Here is a 21,131-nt window from a genome sequence, read left to right as displayed (position 1 = left end):
GCACCTATTACACATTTTTGTACCTATTACACATGTTTCATGAAATATTCTGTTAGTAGATAAATTTAAATGAAAAATGTGCATTTGCCACATCTGTAAAAGGATGTTCTTCATTAATGTCTGGAGTTGTTGCGATTATATTTTTTTTCCTTATTTTTACTTGCACACATAATGACTTTTTACAACGTATTTCAACATATTTTTGAAAGTTTGATTGTGATGGGACACGTGGTTGAAGACCTAAACATAAACCAGTTTGAACTACTGAACAACATATTCTTGTACCAGACCTTCGCTGACTGTAATTAATATCAGTCTCACTCGTTTACATTATAATTACCGATACCTTTCGGAGATGTACAGCACCATTATGAAAATGTTCTGAGCAAACCACTGAGCTTATGGTGGGTCATTATTACTTCGCACTGGATTTGTTAGAAATCATTATCAGCTGTTATAGCATTGTTCTGTCCACAGTTCAAACCACCGAACTTCAATATGTGTGAAAACAAAGGCAAATAATTATTTTAAAAATTAATTTGTTTTATGTTTACTTGGAAAACTTTAAAACATATCCCCCTGTTCCTTCAGCTGATTTTATCAATTTTAGACATTGTCCAACATTCCAGCTCAACAAATGTCTTGCCAGGCTTACTTTTGTCTGCCATTGAAAACAATATTTTAGGGTAGGGATTATCAATTTTAAGAATTACACCAAACAAATTTTAGAAATGAAATCAAACAACTGACATTCCTTGGAGAAAACTATTGAGATAAATATATGCTGGAATTAATGTACACTGTTGCGTTTTAATGCGTGTTCTTCTGTAAACTCCGTAATCTGACACCAATCAGGTCATCAATCTTGTATTAAGATGGCTGAAACGTACGCAGCAGTCCAAATGAAACCACAAGTAGAATGGAATAATCATGCAAGCCAATGTGGCCCATATAAGGGCGGAACAACAGGTTACGGCACTTTAGTCCTTTATTGTTTTAGAGCCAGGGCGGTCGTTGTTTAAAGGTCTGTAATTATTACTCTACCACGTTTAGTTTGACCTTTGTACGTGGAAACCCGGTCACGAATATAAACAGTTCCAATATTACAATGTTCATATTAATATACACTGTGTTCGCTACAACACCGCTTCAGTAGTAAGTTTTGTTGTACCAGTTTAAACAATTGCAAAACACGAGTCCATAACATGTCTTGTCCAGGTAGTCTTAATTATATACACAACATAGTGGTTGTGAGTTATATGAAGTTTGTTTACATTGATCAAAATCCCATGGACATACCTCAAGCAAATGGCTGAACACAGAAAAATAGGTTTGTTTGTTGCACATGGATTAAGGGCAGAATATGGCTTGCTAATTGCGTCTGTGTTTGACCAATGTCTTTTCCATAGTCTACAAACACAACCAGCTTGCCATTTTGAACAAGCAAATTTTCCGTACTTTTCATGAACCACGAAAATTTAACATTGTACTACACTATAAAAAATATTGGCTCACCTGCGAGCCAAAGTCTCTTATCTTTAAGTGTATTGGCTCAATCTTCCACTTTTGTACCCAGATTGAGCCAATTTATTTGCGGCTTACATTGGGCCATTTAATTCTGCCTTTGGCTCATTTTTAGTGAGCCATCACTTTTGGACGCATATAGGTATTTCTATGGAATAAATTTTGGTGCTGGGAAATGCCCACCGTGTAGACCTGAGTCACAATGGAAATTCATACATCACCAAGCAAAGCAGTGATGCATTTAATTTAAATTTATAGTTGAATGAGCGCACATGTGCGTGCTGTTGTCACGGCAAATTTTAGGGTGTTTGGGGCAGTTTTAGTGGTGTTTTGGGCTATTTCAATTAGTTAGTTACTTGCTGGTGGGTGCTGCTGAAAATTATGTTAAAAATGGAGCAAAAAATTCAGGCTGTATTTGTGGAAAATGAATCGTCTAAGTGTCCAATCATTCGTGATTTTATGAAAGATCCATCCCATATCTACAAATTTTAATCAAAATTAGTCTCCGAAAAATGGTTTAGCCACCCCCCTAGGGCCATTTGCCCCCCTGGTTACTCAGTTTTTTTGGTAAAAAGAGCAACAAAAACTGGAACTGGATTTTGCAGAAAAATGAATCGTTCAACTACCCACTCATTTGCATTTTTTGTAAGTTCCAACTCTTCTCTATGCAATAGCATCAAATTTAGTTGCTGAAAAAGTGTCAAAGCCCTCCCCCAGGGCTGTTTATACCCCCCTGTTGGTCATATGATCTTCCGGGAGGCCCAAAAAGTCCTTGCTCTGTACAGTCTCATCCAGGAGCAAAAATTTTTTTTCCACTTAGAAGAATTTAAGGTCTCTATGTAAGTCACAATACCCATCAACGGTCATTGGGAAACAAGCGGAACAGTCGCTAGATGCATTACAGCTGAGTGCCTTGAAAACAGGATTTCTCCAATTTAATATGGGTCCTTCAGGGGAAATTTCCAATTTTTCAAATGGTGAAATAGACATTAAATTTACACTAAAATATGTTTATTTATGTAATTTAAACATCATAGGAGGATTTTAAACCTGTTCCAGTCATCCATCGCCACCTAGTGACAAAAATAAATTTTTCCAATGCCTAATGTACATAAATAAAGTTGACTTCCAGCTTTCAAAACAACTTGAAATATAGCTTAAAATGCAAGCATTTCCTTTATTATTATTCCGCAACACATTTTGAGTCAGTTATAACACATAGTTTTTGCAATGTATTCTTCATTAGTCATGGCATTTGTGCATGATCTAGTTTTGTTTAAGTATTTTGTGGCCTAATTACTGTATTTATTGCCAATACTTCATACAAAATGATACTCAATGCAGAGGCGTTTTAAGTATGTCAAGATAACTTCATATATCTTCTGAACGATTCTTAATGAAGCAGGATAATTGCCTGCTTGGCAAAAATCTTGAACTTTTGATGTACTTTTCTTCCAAGGGAAATGGAAAAGGTATTCCGCCTGGATAATTGGTCCTTTCAAAAGCTGTTTTGTATGTTGAGTAAATCTTGCAAAGACTTTTGATTTGTGATGCTGGCAACTGCTACATGGACCATCAGTGTCTGTTGTGTCAGAGCTTGGCCAAGATGTCTCGCTTGTAAACGAGCAATCATTCTGAAAAATAAAACGAATTATTAAGTAAGTGGCTTGTAAATAAGTACGAAATACTTGCTAACAACATTCAATATTTTCATTCCAAAATCGACATTCCAAATAACCTTGTGTCAAACGCATTTATTGTTAACAAGACATATTTCGCGAAATATTTGCTGTCACATTGTTAGCTCACATTGTGCGGTAAATGAATTGCGTTTCTTTCTTTGCGGTTATTTACAATTACAATTAATGGAAAACTTCACCAGTCAGCTTCTCAAATGTGGGCATTAGCTCGACTTCTACCATTGTTTTTGTATTCACATGTAAATTTGTGACATGTTTGGAAATGCTTTTCCACTCTATTGGAAATTACCAGCTATCTCATTGTTCACAAAAGTCAGGCAAATTCCAACATACATTTACGAAAGCCAGGCAATTGCACCACACATTCCTTGGCTATTTTTCCTGAATTATTTTTGGAAACACTGGTGCTGAAGTCAGGATTTTAGTCAAGCCCTATATAAACTGCTACAAAATTCGAATAAAAAATATATATTGTACACATAAATAAAAACAACTAACAGTAAACCGGTGAAGATAATCTCGACACAGAAAAGCAAACCAACAAAAAAAATGGAATTTTACAGAGGTAAGCATTTCGTTTTTAACATACATGTGTTGCGTAAAGCGAGCAAACATGGAAGCTGTCGACACGAAACCATTGCAACATATTTTTTTACGCCACAGATAACTTTTTGTATGCATTATGGCCTCCAGCATTTTTTGCACCATTCTATTGCGTAATTGATTTTTTATTAAATTCATTTGTGAAAATGACCTTTCCACAGCAGCATTGCTAAACAGGAGGGACATAGCGTTTTCTCTATGTTTTTCTGTCTCAGAATGACTGATCAAGTCATTGCGATGTGAACGTATTTCACATTTGCAGAATTTGCAATAAGCCTTTGTATTATTTCCAACAACAGGTTAGATCCAACTTGCTATCTTTCTCCCAGTCTAGATTGTACTGTTTGACGTATTTTGCCCACTTTCCCATGCTCTCCTAAATGTACCAATACTTTGAATCAAAATTTTGCATCATAGTATGGGGCACGCAGCGTTTATTACAACCTCTTTGTTTGGAAACTGAATTGTTTAGTTTTCGGTCTTGGATCTTGTGTTCCTCTAAGTACAATAATGCTCACTACGCCATGCAATTGTTTCTTTTGTGGGTCATAATGCATGTTGAATAGTTGACAGTGTCTTTTACAAAACCCACCCAATAAACCGCAATCCGCTAAAAAATCCGCAACTCGATGTAGAAAATCAGCCCAATTGGGCGGGGAAAACCGCCACCCTGATACCAAGACCCGGAAATTCTTCGTGCAGTAACTTTTTTCTTGACACAAAATCTGTTTCATAGAAGTTATTTCGAAACCAAACATCAGCAACAAAGTACTGAGAAGTTGCGTTGAGCAAAGGAACGGTTGCCAACAAATTAGCTAATGACCAACAAGACAATTCAGCAATCACAGTTTCAGGAACATTGACAAATCGCATGAGAAAAGGTTGTATCATTACACAAACACCTTTTCTTGTTAATCAGGAACATTCAAACCCATATTGAATTTCGTCACTACTTTTGTCCTCACCGTATATACTTTCTAGAATAGTTAAATTGAATCCAGTATACAAAATCCTATTCTGTTTTAGCTTTCGCACTAGCGACTGCAATAACAAAGCACAAGCAAAGGATAAATTTATTGCACTTTAATATATTTAGTCTCTCTACGTGCTTGCCTTTCAATTTTTGCTGTTTGTGCACTGTCAAATAGGCTGGTATTAAGTTTATATTAGGGCCTGCATATTTTCTTTTGCGTCGATTTGTGCAATGTCCATTTTCAGCTTTAATAGCATCGATGTTGTGGGAGAATTTTTCAATGCAACTAGTGTTACTTCTGAAATCGAGATCTTCAGTTGTTGTCATTGCTCACCTAATCTGCATAACTCTCCCGTTTTCACTAAACCATAGCCTTTTGACGACACATATTTATGTCTGTCAGTTATTGGATTACAGACAAGTCCCTTTTCTTGCGATCTTTCTTTTTTGGCGTACCTGGATATCGTCCAGGATTGCTCCTTTCTCTTGTTTCCGTCTTGGTTAGACGTTTGTGAAACTGCTGTTTGTGTACCGTCAAATAGGCTGGAAACGTCTCCTACGTTGACCTGCTTCCTGAGGTGTCCATGGACGATTGGTTGAAGATTGCATCCGCGTACGAATCAAACGTCTTCATATCTTTGAATGTAACTAATGCATCTCCCGCACAGCGGGCCTCCACCGATTCTAAATTCTGAAACACGTGTCATACTCGCACATACATGGTTTATCCTTAAAGTGCTCATTATCATCCAGTTTATTTTCTTTTGTTGCTAGCACATAAAGCTCAATCTAAAATCTAATCGATCACAATTGCAACCTACGAAACAAAAAAATACGTCACAAACCTTTCGGAAAATGGTAGAAGTATTGCACAACACGCTTGTTTTTTTTGGAGTCGTTGAAGGAGAAGCCATTTTAGTTTTTCCTTCCACCTTGCTTAACATCAAAAGACAACTGTACATCAAGTCTCCGATAGTCCGATATTTATGGAGACATATCCCATGATTTCGAAAAACAATACGTCATATGCCCGATTAGAATGTTGACCTAATTTCGACAGGAACCAGAAATATTTGAATACAGCGATCCACTTTATTATGCACTAATATTGGATTGTTATGAGCTTGCCATAAGCAGTTAAACCTTAATTTTGACTACGCCTAAATTTCGACCCGGCAGTGCTTTTATATCAATATTTCATTCAAACGTGATTGTGCTCATAATTAATTTTGTGAACAATTGAATCCATTGACGTGGACTGTCTGACTGTAAATGAATTTGTTTGTTTTTCACTTATCTCTGTCTGTGCACTATAACTCAACATGTCTTGCATACAACATTTAAAAACATACCTGGTATGATATTTGACTCGTGTAGGCAAAACTGTTGATGATGCCTCAAATGAAACCCCAGCCAGTGCAAACGCTTGGTGATCGAGTGAGGTGTATATGCCACTATGCTGTGCGAAGATTGCAAAACCCTTGTTTACAAAAACATCAAGAAACAAATCTTTTGGTTCTTTATTGGTGACATCTGAATATAAACAACAATGTGAGTGACACACATCATGCATTTTGTGAATATAAATTTGAAGGTACAACTTTTTGTGAAAAGAAATGTACTTTATTTCAAGTAAAAACAATGAAATAAACTTCAAAAAACACAATGCACAAATATGATTCACATTTTGAGCAGAAAATATGGGGACTGCTTTTGCATCCAGGTAGTTTGCATGTTGCTCTTCTCGGGAAATGATCTAGATTGTCCAATCTTATTGATGCTAGTGGGTTCGGTTTTGTGTGATGGTCTTCCTCTCTTTCTACAACCAATCTCTTGTCCTTCTTTTGAAATTGTGTCAGAAACAGAATACTTGAACTCGAGTAAAGACAATTGTTTTTTAACCCAACTGTGTCACAAAAAGTGGAAAAAAGTTCTGTGATAATATTTTTTGGATCCGATTTTTGTTCTATACAGCCCTATTAGGGAGTCGAGCAAATCAACCCCACCCATAATTTGGTTATATGTATGGACTAATTTAGGACATTCCACATTTCTCTATTCCATCTTTTGATTGAAGAAACTGGCTGGTCAGAAATGTAACACATAACTCTTATTACTGCATATCCATCTGAACATTCTTTTCTAATTCTAGCCGATTGGCCCTAACTGTACCCAAACAATATACTCCTCTTTTCGAAAGCTCACCCAGCAATGGAAGGGAGGTAAACCAGTTATCAAAATACAACAGGTGATTTTTGTGAGATGTTATAACTTTAGCTAAAGTCAATACAATGTTGGAGCTAGCTCCTAAATCAATAGAATCATCAGGGGGATTAATCCCCCTGAAAAAGTTTGTCAAAAAAGTTTCACTTTCCCATCTGTTTCTTTCCATTAGCAACATTATTAGGGCTAAGGCTCTTATTGCACATCGTATGCCTGAGAAAGACTGGGCTAGAATCAACAAGGTCAAGGCAGCCGGACAGTTGGACCAACCCTCTAGAGAGGAGATATGAGCAGAAAAAGAGAGAGTCCACCTGCAAGTCAATTTGACTTAATGTCAATGGATGACTCAGCAGAAGAAGGAGAACCCCCAGCAAAATAGGCAAGAGCAAGCTCCAGGGGGGGGGGGGGGTCATCAGGCAACAACAAATCGATGGGAGGCACAACCCAAATCATAATGAACAATCCACTGGTCACTGGCACCATAAAGCTAACTACAAAGGGGTTTCTATGGTTCTATAACAAACTAGCAACAGACGGAGCCGGAACATTCCAGGATATGTGGTGTGGAAACAATAACTACGATGGGACCAAACAAAGCCATTGTACACAGTGCAATCATCACAAAACAAATGTGCCTAGGCAACGCTGAAAGGGGAACAAGCTCAGGACATAGATGGAGGTTCACCTACTCCAATGGCCCAGGAACCATCACCGACACAGGATTGTCCACAATACTAACACAAATCGGAAACTTCGAAACAATCAAGTTCGCCAACTGGAATATGCAGACTCTGAACATCAACAGTAAGTGGTAGAGCAACATCACTTATACCTGCATGGGACAAGGACTCTATGTGGTACGACAACGCCTTCGACTACGGAACAATCACCAACAATGCATATGCAGACCACGATAGAATCGACAAAAACGAATTCCCATTGCAATACAACAGTTCAGTCACAAGATACAAACTGGGAGAAGACATAACAACCATTCCTTTAAAGTTCCTACAGAGGGACAGTCATTCCATATGAGCAGGATCAGGAACCGGCATAACAATGAGGGAAGGATACGAAACACCGTGGTACGATTTAGACACGGTCTCAACACCAACATGCAAAGTCCTCAATGCACAAATGACGGTGCACCAAGAATCAATAGCAAAGAATTTAATGGCAACGTCATACACAGCATCAACATCCGGGTACGCGGACAAAGACGACAACTACATGGCAATACCGTACACCATGTCAGCAGAGATCATTGTGAAGAACCGGCGCTGAGCCGTACATGTACCACTTGGTACAAAATAACATGTACCGTACCGAATTTGCACTGTATATATTTTGTGTTTATGTTTTATGTTGTTCATTTACGATTTTAAGTTCTTTCAGATTGCATGATTTTTCTTCATTAAATTTACAGATGGATGACAAGTTGTACCATATCGAACAGATCGTAGGGAAAATGAGCTGCCAGCAGAGTTCACAAAACGAAAGCATATTGAATGCTTGTTCCAAATAGCAAAAGAGGTCTCTCCAAATCTTTCAAGAGCAAGTTCCGTTTTAATGTGCCAGAAGAACGGACTATTAAAATAAAAAAAAAATATTGATCTGCTAAGCTATGCGAAAAGGTTATTGCTATTGTTTTCAGCAGAACAACATCGAGATTGCTTGTAGGCGATCTTCGCCATGCAAATGAAAAATAACTCAAATCTTTCTTGTTATGCACGCGTTTCTTGTACATTTCAAAACTTCAGTAACAGTGAAACAAATACATTCGCCACAACAACTCTGCTAGAATAGATCAGTTTGTTGAAAATTATGAAAAAGAAATCCAAATTTCTAGGTTGGAACAAAAATTTAAAATAAGAAATGGGCGGGGTAAAGGAATTTATTCCTCCCAATACCATAATGTGAAAGAAAAGACAACTTCCAATATACCATCTGAAGACCATGTTTAAAACCAGTACAATGTGGAATGTTGATGAAACTGAACCCCAAAACATATTGCTCATATGCTGTGGCACAAAGTACAATTGGATATTCAACACTGCAACAAAGACCAACACAGGATAAAATATTTCTTGGATAGACATTATGTCCACATGTGACCACCTCAAAAAAAACACATTTGTTTTGTTCAAGCATATTGTATAAAGCCCTTACCCCACTGTTGGCTGAATTCCCAAAATGTAGTGGATTTATATGTTTTTTGTCAAGTTGGTGCATCAACGAGAACCAACTGGTACCTGGCCATGGATCATTTTCTTTGGATGTTAGTAGCCAAATATTACAGGGAAATAAATTCAAAAGAATGGACAAAGTTTTTCAACATGCCTTACTCTCTAGTCACCCCATTAGTCGACAATTAAGGCTGATTCCCACTGGCTAACGATACGACAACGATTGGGAAATACCCGCGCCTCGCCCGATTTCGCAAACCGTCTCTGATGCGACGTTGCATGCACACTGGTACGATCGTACGTTGTGCTTCGGTGTGTTTTATATATAGTTCCAGTAAAGTTAAAAGTTCGCGTGCAAACCTTCTTCAAAGCATTTTGTTTATAGAGAAATAATTAATAATGCTCCACAACCACAATGTTAATGCATTGAAAATTTATTCACGCTTTCAAAACACATGATTTTTTGAATATGTGGGTCCTTACAGAACATGCTTTATGTGAAAAACAACCCAATTACAAGCCTAGTAAGTAGGTCACTTCATTACCAACTGCTTGAAAATATAATCTGTTGTTTTTTCTCTTCTGTAAACAATAAATTTGTCAATTTTGTTAGGAACTAAAGGTGTTACCAGCAATACATATAAATATCTGACAATATTAAGTGCTTAAGCATCAAGTACAATCTAAAGTATGGGTATTCTGCTAGCAATCACTGTTCCATAAGGTAATTTATCTTTTTGAATTGTCAAAATATATATTTTTTTTGAGTTTAATTATTACTGACAAACCACAAAAAGCTACTGACACTACAATATTAAACATTATGTAACTTGAGCAAAACTATACTCACATTCTGTGTCAAAAATTCAATGGACAGTCAAATTCCTGGTCCTAGTAATAGTAAATGACTGTAACAAAAGCACTTTTTGACAAACTACTGTTGCTACACGCTAACATCTTGTACATATTCACTCTTACATATATTGAGTCCTAAAATTGCATTTACTTGTAAGCTATTACAATTGTTACAATGATAGTTGTTTTAATATAACAGATGTTATAAATAATTAAAAACTTTCATTTGTAGTTTGATCAGACATAAATCATCACAAATTTGTTGTAAATATCATAAAAAATGAGGAAATTTTTTTTTATGTATAAACTTGAATCATAATTCACCAGTAGTGAGCATCAAAACAATCCTAAATCACTTGTGAACAGCACAGCGAATCATATTTTCAACTCTACAACAAGCCATTTCGTTACGATGCACGACGGAGTAAAACTCAATTCTACTCGATCGTAGCGTCGTTAGATCGACTTCTTTCGTCGTAGGCGTCGCCGCCCAATGCTTCTCCGACGGCGCTCCGACGCAGTGGGCATACAACTGCTCCGACGGTCGTTACCGTCGTATCGCAAGGCCCTTACGACGCGCTTACGACGGCAGTGGGCATCAGCCTTTAGTCGTTAGATAGCGCACGTTAGCTGACACAATTAGCGATTTAAAGCGGGAAAATAGAATCTATCGCTCTATTGTTGGACGCTATCTCCGTTTCGTGTTCTATTTTACTAATGGTCAACGGTCATATCTGTGGATGTGTAATGCAATAATATTGGCGATGAAATGATTCAGGTAATTCAACCCTTAAATTAACATAACAGATATAACGTGGGAATGGCAAGTAAAAGAGCGCATGAACCATGTAAAAAATATACATGGTATTCTCATATATACACCGGTACCGACTGTTACACCTCGTGATAGGGCACTAACATTTTCATTGGAAAATATACAGCAACTTCCTGGAAAAGTTGTCATAGGTAGCTTAAACTGCCATATGGAGGATATTAAAGAAGGATTCCAGGTATATATGTATCTACTTTTATTGTTATTGTGCTGAAAAGAGTTGGGATTGACACTACATTGCAACTGAGTGTATTTTTTATAATAATTGAAAAAAAGCATTTTTGCTACTCTTTCAGCCCACATATGGTCAAACAAGGGGCCAATAATGTGTTAGACCAACGTTTTTGCTTGAAAATTATGGTTTACGTGATAAGCAAGGGACAGTAGGCAAGTGTTCATGCGCTTCAGTTTCCTGCATAAAATTTGCGGAATTAAAATGAAAATTTGTAGTTTGTGTTTCAAAAATTTTAAGCTAATTGAGCAATAAACAAGAAAACTATAGCGTCACATCATGGTTGCATAAAGGGGCATGACCATTGAGGGTTAGCCTGCTTCGGAAGACAGTAGGCAAGCACTGCGCGCTTCTGTCTCATGCATCAAATTGAGAACGTTTAAATAAAAATTGTGTGGTAGAACAACTGGAATTACCTTGTAGTTGATGTGTTAAAAATTTCAAGCTAATTGAGTAATAAACAAGAAAACTATAGCGTCACATCATGGTTGCATAAAGGGGCATGACCATTGAGGGTTAGCCTGTTTCGGCAGACAGCAAGCAAGTGCTGCGCGCTTCTGTCTCATGCATAAAATTGACGGTATTTAAACGAAAACGGTTTGGTAGGACAACTCGAATTACCTTGTAGTTCATGTGTTAAAAATTTCAAGCCAATTGAGTAGGAAACAAGAAAACTAGAGTGTCACATCATGGTTGCATAAAGGGGCATGACCATTTAGGGTTAGCCTGTTTCGGTGGGCGGTAGGCAAATGCTGCGCGCTTTTGTCGCTTGCATAAAATAACATAATTCTTTTCCGTTGTTCACAAATGAGGTTAGCGATTTTGGGGTGCTTTATTTTCGATGCTCGGGGATTAGTACGAACTGCGAAGTTACAAACCACATCAAAATCTTTACTTCAACATCCTTTGTGTGTCTATTGTTGTTGTTTGTGACGTGAATATTGATAACAATGATGATTATGAAAATAATATCCAGAAATAATTTGTGTCACACTGTGACTTTCGTTGGTACTGGTAGGGCCAATAAATTCCACTTTTCTGTACAGTGTTTGTTTTATCCAATTTGTAAAGCAACAACGTTTAGTAGTCAAAATGATTTATTGTGAAACAAGTGTAAAGCTGCAAACATATCACTGCCAAAACAGATGTAAACTGAAATGAATTTTCTCCTGCTAATCAATACAAATGCGCGTCTGAAAGAGTAACTAATTCTAAACACTGGTTTAAAATTAGCGAAGGCACAATTACATTGCACTATCATTTCAGGAAATAAAATATCACATCTGTTTTACATATACATATATATATCCAAGAGCAGTTAAACACACACACATTAGTATGTTTTTTTTCACATTGATTTAAAAGCTTTGGTACAAATCCTGCTTTCCTTCAATGCTTTCATGTTACTAGTTGGCCTGAACTACTTGTGGAAAAGCTGTTCTTGAAGTTACAGCTGGTATTTTTCACTACACAAATTGCAAAAATTATCGAATATTCTGCATCCGGAACACACTTCCATCTTCTTATATTTGTAGTTGACCATCTATTGCTTGACCACCTGAAAATAAACCTTGTTGTTTTATCGGTGCCCATGCCATTTTATTTCTTTTGTATATTGTTTATACATAGTTGGTTAGTAGCACAAAATACACATGATTTTTTTCCAATATTGGTGTATAGTATAAAAACTAGGATACCATGGATTAAAAAGCCCTCCAATTTTTACTTAACCTTGCTCATGTACCAACATAGATCACTTCAATGCACACTTACCAATGAGTAAAATATAGCTGGTGGCTGTTCTTTGTTGTCTACAGCATTTTCTAAGAAATGCTTGCATCCCACTTGTTTCCTAAAACATATTTTTTACGTCATTTGGCTCATAGCCATTATAAAAAAAATTTAATTAATCTAAGACTCAAAATTGATCCAATCCGTGCAACAGCAAAATCATATTTGCCTCAAGTATCAAAATATACAACAAAAACTACCAATAAAACAAAATATTGCCACAGGATGATCGTGCACAAATTAGTGACCTATCACAATCCCACCTGGAAATAAACCAAGGCCACATTTATGCCAGGCTGAATACCAATTGTAGTTCGCAAAAAACATCAAGCCTTAATTAAAGAAGAATACATGCACAGTAAATTTATTTTATGAGGTACTGATATCAAATTTACATTACTTTCAAGTTCGGTGTTAGTATGCTAACCCATTCTTAGACCAATCAGTTCGCTATCCAGTGTTTAATAGATATCAGTGATTTTATGCTAGTCACAACATCCGGTTCATTACTTTGACATTAGCAGAGGTCATTTTGTCGACAGCGTAATCACAACTGAACGTGCGAGGGAGAATCCAATTGGATAAGTACAGTTGGTGTTTACGACATACATAGCACGTCCTATTACTCATTTATTTATTTAGAAAACTAGTAACACAACTTGTGTATCAGAAAATGAGGTTCTGTACATTACCTTACTGCAAGGCTTGCAAGACCGGCGCCTCGCGGACACTATCCCGAATACCATCAAATATGAGCGATCATTCAGAGCCGCAGCTCAAGTCGTTGTCAATAGGGATGCACCGAAAGTTCGGTTTGCCGAATTTATTCGGCCGAAACTAAGGTTTTCGCAATTATTCGGTTTCGGCCGAATATTTAAGCAAAATTCGGCAAAAACCGAAACTTTTTTACTGCATCTAACGCTGATACGCAAAGTTTAGAAAAGGTTAATCATTGTTTAGCCTAAACTGTACGAATGTGTTCGTTTCATTTGTTGACTTTCACAGAAATGACAAAAATCAACTTTAGCAATAGAAACAATACTCAACATAGAGACAATAATGCAACATCTTCCCCAACGGAAATTAAAGGCACGAAACTAAAATTACATTGATTCAATAAGCCGTTTGGGTGCAACAACATTTCTGTTTGACCTGCGTGGAAGAACGGCATTGGTTGACGATCCACCATCCGGTGATACTGCAGCATGAGGTGACAAAGTGACAATATTTTGAACAGGCTCGTTGCTACTAATTACCGGCGAACTATTAGAAGGAACATAAAACTCATTATACGGATGTACAGTTGCATCAAATCTTGAATGCGAACGGTTTCTACGATACAACGCACCATCGTTGGATTTTACAAGATAAGATCTGGGAGCCACACGTCGTAGAACTTTACCACATATAGACCATTTTTTGTTGGCGTTGTTAAAAATTCTAACAGAGTCCCCACACTTTAAGCATGGAAGAGAACGAACATTGTGTCTGTTGTTGAAGTATTTTACCATGTCCTTCTTTTCCTTTCCAAAATTTCTTGATGGTAAGGACTTAACCTTCAGGTTTTCGGTTTGAACGGGCAGGTTGTTTCGAATATATCTTCCCATGAGCAATTCTGCTGGTGAGTAACCACAATCTAATGGTGCACTTCGGTAAACAAGTAGGGCTAAATGAAAATCTTCGCCACTTTCTCTCGACTTCTTCAATACGTTTTTAACCACTTGTACGGCTTTTTCAGCTAGGCCATTTGATCGCGCAAAATATGGGCTTGAGGTTTTGTGTGAAAATTTCCACGCGTTGGAGAATTCCTTAAATTCTGCACTACTGAACTGTGGGCCATTGTCTGTAATCAAATTAAATGGAATCCCATGTCGTGAGAAGGCTTGTTTCATACAACTTATAACAGCAGCTGATGACGTACTTGCAAGCTTGAACACTTCTGGAAAATTGGAAAAGTAATCCACAATGACCAAATAGTCCTGCCCATTCCAGAAGAACAAATCCGCGGCCACATTTTGAAAAGGAAATTCGGGTTTTTCGTGAGGTTGAAGAGGCTCACTTGGAAACTTTGGCCGAAACATCATACAAGTAGGACATTTCATGACAAGATTGTTAATATCTTCATTGATATCTGGCCAGAACATCAGTGCACGTGCACGATTTTTGCATTTTGCCATTCCTAAATGGCCGACGTGAATCTTTGCTAGCAAGTTAGCGCGCAAACTCTGTGGAACAACAAACTTTAAACCTTTTAAAACAACTCCCCTGTTACTGGATAGTTCAGATCGATAGTCCCAGAATGGTTGTACTTGCCGTGGGCACAAACTCCGTTTCTTAGGCCATCCACGGGTAATAATCTCCAACAGTGCTTGCAGCTGAACATCTTTGCTGGTTTCCACTTTAACATTGTCCCACACCGTCTCATGTATTGGAAGTGAATCAAGCACCATTTCCACATAGGCGTCCACAGCATCAGATTCGTGGCAAGAAGCGAATTGTGGGCAGCTTCGAGATAAAGTGTCTGCAATGAACATATTTTTTCCTGCGGTAAATGTTACTTTATCATATGCTTGTAGCTTAATCATAAGCCTTTGCACGCGCAATGGACAATCATTTAGCGATTTAGAAAATAGACATATCAAGGGCTTGTGGTCCGTTTCCACAAAAACACATCTACCGTAAATATATTGATGAAATGTGGTGCAAGCAAATGAAATTGCTAGTAGCTCCTTTTCAATTTCGGCATATCTTTTTTCAGACTTGCTAAGTGAACGAGCTGCAAAAGCAACAGGTGCCCATTGACCCAGAAACGGCTGCAATAAAACTGCCCCCAACCCTTCCAAAGATGCATCTGCTGATACCTTAATGGGCGCCGTAGGGTCGTAGAACCTGAGAAGAGGTTGACTTGCCACCACATGTTTCAAATTCAGCCATGCTGCCTCATGCATGTGTGTCCATTTCCACTCACTCTGTTTATTTGTCAGATCTCTTAAACAGGCTGATTTCGCAGCAAGATTGGGTATGAACTGCCCCAAGAAATTTACCATTCCGAGAAAGCGTTGTAGGTCTTTAACAGATGTCGGCCTTCTCATTTCTACAATCGCAGCAATCTTGCGGGGATCCGGCTTTAATCCATCTTTACACAGCAAATCCCCCATGAATGTCAAGCTTTGAACGCCGAACAAACACTTTTCTTTGTTTAGTTTAAGGTTGGCCTGTCGTGTAGCTTTGAGGACTTTCTCCAGCCGATCGTCATGCTCTTCCTTAGTTCTTTCCCAAACAATAATATCGTCCATAAATGTGTCCACACCTTCTATATGTTCACATAACAAATGAATTGCTTTGTGAAAAACTTCGGGGGCCAAAGATATGCCAAAAGGTAAACGAACAAAGCGATACCTCCCGAAAGGCGTGTTAAATGTACATAACTTTGAACTCTCTTCAGTTAGTTTCATTTGCCAAAATCCTGACAACGCGTCCAGCTTTGAAAAATATTGGGCATTAGCAAACTGAGACATCAATTCTCGTCTGGTGGGAAGCGCAAAATGTTCTCTCATAATTGCTTTATTAAGGTCCCTAGGATCGAGACACACGCGTAATTTCCCATTTGGTTTATTGACAACTACAAGAGAATTTACCCATGCAGTGGGTTCGTTGACTTTTTGAATTACACAGAGTGCCTCCATTCGCTGAAGCTCAGTTTTCAATTTTTCTCTTAATGCCAGCGGCACTCGGCGACACGCGTGCACCACAGGCATCACCTCTGGGTCCAGTCTTATTGTATGTTCACCTGGAATGCAACCAAGTCCGACAAAAACATCTTTATAATCGTGATCAACTAACGTACAACTTGATTCAACAGATTGGACACGATGTAATAGGTTAAGAACTTCGGACCCGTGAAGGCCAATAATCAAAGAGGCATTTGTATTGTGCACCACAACAAAAACCAACTGGTACACTTTTCCATCCCTTTTAACAGATAAGTTGCATTTTCCAGCAACCGGAATACGATTACGCGAATAGTCAAGAAGCACAGTTTGACAATCCACTATTTGCGCCTTTTGTTGAAGTTGTTTAAGAGCGTGGCGTGTAATAATATTTACTTGCGACCCAGTGTCAACTTTGAAGTGCATTAATGACCCATTTATCTCAAGGGAAACATGCCAATCATTACACGAATTTGTACTCACTGAACTAAGATGAAATTCTTCATCTCCACCCTTGAAAACTTCCGCAACGCCTCGGTGACTCTGATTAGGTCCAGTGGGAACGTCACAACATCTCGAGAAGTGATTCTTGGCACCGCATTTGAAGCAAACTTTGCCATAAGCTGGACATCGGAACCTTTGATGACGCCAGTCGCACAATTTGCAATTCTGGTGCTTGTGCACAGCTTGATTGGCACTCGATTGATGAACATTTCCGGGGGCTCACTGTTGATACATCCTGCTTGTCTCTGAGTAACCTCTTTGGAACGATAAACGTTAATGGCCTTTAGTAACGTAAGTTTCTCCTCCCGCAGGAGAGCTTCACGGACTTGATTACTGGCAATACCACACACTATTCGGTCTCTTATGAGTGATTCTTGAAGATCTTCAAACTCGCAACTTTTCGCCAGTAGTTTTAACTCCGTGGTTAACTGATCAATATTTTGTTCTGGCTTTTGCCGACAAGAATTAAATTTATACCTCTCGTAAGTAACATTCTTTTTTGGGCAGCAATACGCTTCAAACTTCTCTATAACTGTAGCAAAATTAAGTTCATCGCCAGCTTCTAATTTGAACGAGTTGTACAAAGTAATACCTTCTGATCCAAGAGTACAAAGTAATAAAGACGATTTCTCCTTGGAAGTTTTCCTCTCGTACCCAATTGCAGTCACATAAAACTCAAACTGCTGCCTGAAGCTTTTCCAATTTTGTGCCACGTTTCCCGTCCATTGCATCGGACCAGGCGGCTTCAAAACTTGATCCATCTTGAGTTTACTTCCGACACCATGTAGTGTTCTGACACACGTAAGCACTCATTGCTTTGCAGACTTGATTGTAATGCGCCTTAGAGGTCACAAGCGTTCTTTTATACGGTAGCAATAGAAACAATACTCAACATAGAGACAATAATGAAACAGTACAGAAGACGAGGTTATTCTTAAAAAAGGCTGTATGATAGGATATAAGATCTAATCCAGTATATGTTTTGTTTAAATTTATTGCGTTTAAAGAGATGGATACCAAAATTAGTTTCGGTTTATTCGGCCGAATTAATTCGGCAACTTTTGCCGAATATAAAAATAGCTGTTTCGGTGCATCACTAGTTGTCAATACACAAACACCGAGCTTTGTCCAAGTCGCTGCGGTAAGCACAAAAGCATCAGAGATGGGATTAGTACTAAAAAAGTTAGAAGACATGGAGAAACGTTCCAAGGAAAAGAACGCACAGTTCGAGGACACCTTATCGAAGTTACAAGCTCAAGTGGATGCCATAAAGCGCGAACGACCACAATACAACAACGTGCGAGAACGGACTTGCTATGGTTGCGGTGGACTTGGCCATATGCGGCGCGACTGCCCGCACACGGGTATGCGCACAAGGGACGTCAAAACATACCACGTACACCTTCGTTTTCCAGATCGATTCGTCGCGCACCGGAGATAAAATGTCACTTCGACCAAAAACGTATAGCTCGAGATGCACCCAAATGTTTGGCGCCAAAGTCGGTACAAAAACCCACTACACCCGCAGCGCCGTTGCGGTTTGTCAACTTACTGGTCGGCCGGACGAGAATGTGTGCATTGTTGGACACCGGCTCCAGTGTCTGCTTGATTAATACCCTAAAGTGGCATTCCTTAAGCGCCGAGCAGCACGACCGGGTAAACAGGTGCTCAAAGAAGAACTTAGTCGGGGCCGGCGGACAGCAATTGGCGGTAAAAGGCTGCGTCGAGCTTCCCCTCCGAGTGGGAGGATTGATGACTCACGCGAGTTTTTACATTGTAGACAATCTTACGCACGACCTTATTCTAGGATTAGATTTCCTCCAGTCAAACAAATGCCAGATCTGCTACGAAGCCAACGTGCTAACAGCGGGGGATGCAAGCGTGCCACTCTCGCATTCTCCGGTGCCGTTGCCACAACCTTCCGAGGTGTACGTCGTCGACGATGTCATCATCCCCGCGTTTACCGAGGTATGTGTAACAGCAAACTTTTGCCAAAAGCCGCACACCGGGGAAACCCCTTTTCTAACTGAGAAGATAGACGGGTTTGTGGAAAAATATGGGTTGTTGACGGCTACGAGTATAACGATGCCGCAGAGTAACACTGTTGGGGTCTATGTCGCGAATTTGGGGGACGAAGCGGTAGAAATACCAAGCGGGTCAAGGATCGTCCAGGCAGCGCCTGTTTATGCCTTTGGCAATGTCGAATGTCCAATGTCTGGCGCATGTGTGGTAGTCGATGGATCGTCGGCGAAATGTAAACACCCGGATTGTTTTGGCGGCTGCGCAGAAATTTGTTCGGTGTCACCACACGAAACAGCGGATAACCGTGACCCGTTTAAGTGCATTATAGAGCAAGCTCAGATCGGAAACCACCTAACTGAAGAACAAAGAGGAGAGCTGTTTGCCCTTCTTCGCGCCAACCAGGACGCCTTCTCAACATCTGACGTTGACCTTGGACGCACGGATGTGGTGCGTCACGTGATCGACACAGGAAATAACGCTCCAGTGCGACAGCCACTCCGCCGCATGCCCCACCACAACAAGGCGAAAGTGGAAGAGATTTTGGCAGAAATGGACAAACAAGGACTGATTCCGCCGTCTAAATCGCCGTAGAGCAGTCCGATCGTGTTGGTTCGGAAGAAATCCGGTGAGACTCGTTTTTGTGTCGATTACCGCAAGCTAAACGAGCTAACTAAAAAGAACAGTTACCCGATCCCCCGGATAGACGACAGCCTTGACCAAATGTCGAACGCGGCGTATTTTTCTACGCTAGACCTGAAATCTGGCTATTGGCAGGTCGCTATGGATGCCTCTTCGCAAGAGAAAACTGCGTTTACCAGTCTGTTTGAAATTAAAGTAATGCCTATGGGTCTATGTAATTCGGCAGCGACCTTTCAACGCTTAATGCGCATGGTATTAAGCGGGATCGAGTGGCGGGGTGCCTTAGCGTATCTGGATGACATTAATGTTTACTCCAATACTTTCGAGCAACACATAAATCGACTAGCTGACGTCCTAGAGAGAATTCAAAGCGCGGGGCTGACGTTAAAGCCGTCTAAGTGTTCGCTTTTCAAAGAGGAGGTGGCTTTTTTAGGTCACGTGTTGTCGAAGGACGGAATACGATGCGAACCCAACAAAGTACAGTCGGTTTCCGAATGGCCAACACCGCGTAATGTGAAAGAGATCCGGCAGTTTTTAGGCCTAACATCTTACTATCGCAAATTTATTCGTGACTATGCGAAGATCGCAGGTCCCCTCCACAGGCAGACAGAAAAAGGAAAGCGGTTCCAGTGGGACGACCAATGCCAGGAGGCCTTCCCTCAGTTGAAACGGTACCTTACGACCGCTTCAATAAGTCATTCGTACTTGACACGGACGCATCCGATACTGCCGTGGGATGCGTCCTTAACCTAACCAGGGGCGGCATGATGAGCACACCTCGCTAAGTTTAGCGAGCTCGCTATTGACGCAAAACCTCGCTAACGCAACTTTTGGTATGACGAGCCGCGTTCTCGCTAAGCGATTCTCGTTAAGTTCCTCGCTAACTAACGAGGATCTCAGATCACTCGCTAAACTAATTTTTGTCGAAAAACTGCATTACGGCAGCATATTGTGCAATTATTTGTCATAAAAATAGGCCAAAAATAACCAAGTATTCATGGGATATGTTTCACTTGGGGGTAATAGTTTAATTTTGCTTGCCTGCATTTGCGGTATGTTTTAATATTTTTGTGAAGATTTCTAAAAGCTTTAAAATATAGGGTATTTAACAGCAAAACAACATATTTTTACAAAAATAATCATCGTTGTGAAAACGATCGAGAGAACCACACCATTCGAGTATATATTAGTGTCAATTTTGCATGGTTTGTTTTTCATAACGTCTAAGTAAATACAATATAGCCAATTGTAAATTTTCTGACGATATTTCTCAACTTGTGCATTTTTTAAAATTTTGACAATATTAATTGGGAGACTATGAGTATTTTAATACCTAT

This window comes from Ascidia mentula, chromosome 7 (genome assembly GCF_947561715.1).
Source record: "Ascidia mentula chromosome 7, kaAscMent1.1, whole genome shotgun sequence".
NCBI lineage: Eukaryota > Metazoa > Chordata > Ascidiacea > Phlebobranchia > Ascidiidae > Ascidia > Ascidia mentula.
This window is presented reverse-complemented; position numbering follows the sequence as displayed.